This window comes from Triticum dicoccoides, chromosome 1A, assembly GCF_002162155.2.
Source record: "Triticum dicoccoides isolate Atlit2015 ecotype Zavitan chromosome 1A, WEW_v2.0, whole genome shotgun sequence".
Classification (NCBI taxonomy): domain Eukaryota; kingdom Viridiplantae; phylum Streptophyta; class Magnoliopsida; order Poales; family Poaceae; genus Triticum; species Triticum dicoccoides.
Window position 1 is genome coordinate 569,778,646 of NC_041380.1, and position 2,735 is coordinate 569,781,380.

Below are 2,735 nucleotides of genomic sequence, written 5' to 3' on the forward strand. Positions count from 1 at the left end.
GTCGCGGGGCGGAGCCGGCCGGTGAAGGGCGGCGAAGGGACGGCGGCGGTGGTCCGGCGCCGTCACGGGAGAGGAGAGGCGGCGCGGGCGAACGGCTGGTGGCGCGCGATGGGCCTCGGGGGCCCGGTTCGGGCCTCCCGGGCCGGCGGCGGGGAAGTGGGCGTGGGCGGCTGGCGAACAGGGTGGCGACACGTGGCGGCGGCGGGGCTGGGCGGACACGTCCGGCGCCGGCGGACGCTGTCCGGCACGCGGAGGGAGAGGATCTGAGGTTAGGGATGGAGGGGATCCGGGATTTTTAGGAGGGGTCCTTTATATAGGCATAGGAGGAGTTAGGAGAGTCCAAAAGAGGTGCGGTTTTTGGCCACGCGATCATGATCGAATGCTCTAGATGATAGAGAGGGTTTTGGTGGGTTTTGGGCCAAATTGGAAGGGTGTTGGGCTGCAACACACACGAGGCCTTTTCGGTCCCTCGGTTAACCGTTGGAGTATCAAACGAAGTCCAAATGATACGAAACTTGACAGGCGGTCTACCGGTAGTAAACCAAGGCCGCTTGGCAAGTCTCGGTCCAATCCGGAAATGTTTAATCCCCACATGCGAAAGAAAGGTAGAAATGACCACCGGAGGAGAACGAAGCGCCGGAATGCAAAATGGACAACGGGGAAAATGCTCGAATGCATGAGATAAACACGTATGCAAAAGCAATGCACATGATGACATGATATGAGATGCATGACAACGACAAAAACACACGGAGACAAAAACCCGAACCCGAGAAAATAAAATAACTTAACGCCGGAAACGGCAAGAGTTGGAATACATATTGGGAAAAGTCATATCCGGGGTGTTACAACACTCCACCACTATGAAAGGATCTCGTCCCAAGATCTAGGACAGAAAGAACGCCGGGTACTCAGTACGGAGGTGATCCTCGCGTTCCCAGGCAGCTTCACGGTTGGAATGGTGTGACCAGTTGACTTTGAGGAATTTTATTGACTTGTTGCGAGTCTTGCGTTCAGTCTCTTCAAGAATAGCAACTGGGTGCTCACGATAGGAGAGATCTTCTTGGAGCTCAATGTCCTCGAAGTTGACGGTGCGGTCAGGAGTCTTGAAGCACTTTCGAAGCTGAGAGACATGGAACACGTCATGAACATTTGCAAAGTTTGAAGGAAGCTCGAGTTGATAGGCGAGATCGCCTCTCTTGCTGACAATCTTGAAAGGCCCCACGTATCTGGGGGCAAGCTTCCCTTTGATACCGAAGCGACGAGTCCCTTTCATAGGAGAGACGCGGAGGTAAACATGATCTCCGATCTCGAAAGCCAAATCATGGTGCTTACTATCATAGTAGCTCTTCTGGCGGGATTGGGCTGCTTTGAGGTTATCTCGAATGACTTTGCACATTTCCTCTGCCTCTGTGACTAAGTCATTTCCCAAAAGCTGACGTTCACCGGTTTCGGACCAGTTGAGAGGGGTACGGCACTTCCTGCCATACAGAATTTCAAATGGGGCCTTGCCCGAACTTGCTTGAAAATTGTTGTTGTAGGAGAATTCAGCATAAGGAAGACAATCCTCCCACTTCATGTCGAAGGAGATCACACAAGCCCTAAGCATATCTTCAAGAATCTGGTTGACACGCTCGACTTGATCGCTAGTTTGAGGATGGAAAGCTGTGCTGAAGCGGATGTTGGTGCACATGGCCTTCTGAAAAGAATCCCAAAACTTGGAGGTAAAGATGTTGCCACGGTCTGAAGAGATCACTTGAGGAATACCATGCAGAGAGACAATTCGAGAGGTATAGAGTTCCGCCAATTGAGCTGCAGTGATTGCCTCTTTGATAGGCAGAAAGTGAGCCACTTTAGTGAGTTTGTCGATGACAACGAATATAGCATCATTGCCACGCTTGGACTTTGGAAACCCAGTCACGAAGTCCATCTCAATGGGGTAAAACTTCCATTCTGGAATGGCAAGAGGTTGGAGGAGACCAGATGGCCTTTGGTGTTCTGCCTTCACTCTTCTGCAGACATCACACTCATTCACGAATTGAGCGATCTCGCGCTTCATTCGAGTCCACCAATAAGCCTGCTTGAGGTCCTGATACATCTTCGTGCTCCCAGGGTGGATGGAGAGGAGAGAATTGTGAGCCTCGTTCATGATCACTTTACGGAGGTCACCTTTGGGCACGACAATACGATCCTCGAAGAAGAGAGTATCCTTTTCATCAAGGCGGTAGCACTTGTACTTGGGTTGACTCTTGGCAATCCCAATCTTCACCTTTTTCTAAAGACTCAATGTGATCTTGGATCACTAAAATATAAAATGAAGAGTCTTGAGCTTTTGAGCTTGAGCCAATCCTTTGTCCTTAGCATTTTGAGGGTTCCACTTTCACATCCATGCCATGCCAATCATTGAGCTTTCCTGAAATAGTCATCTTGGAATAGCATTAGCTCAATGAGCTATATGTTGTTATGAATTACCAAAACCACCTAGGGATAGTTGCACTTTCAATCTCCCCCTTTTTGGTAATTGATGACAACATATAGATCAAAGCTTCGACAAATGATAATAAGCATGAAATATATCATCGCTTTGAGAAGTATGTGACAAGTAAGAGCTCCCCCTAAATTTGTGCATATTTAAAATTTGCTTTGGACTGCAAATGCACAAAGAGTTAAGTCATGGGTTACTCTTCCATGTCACATACATCTTGGTGGAGCGCTTAAAATGATAAGAATGAAAT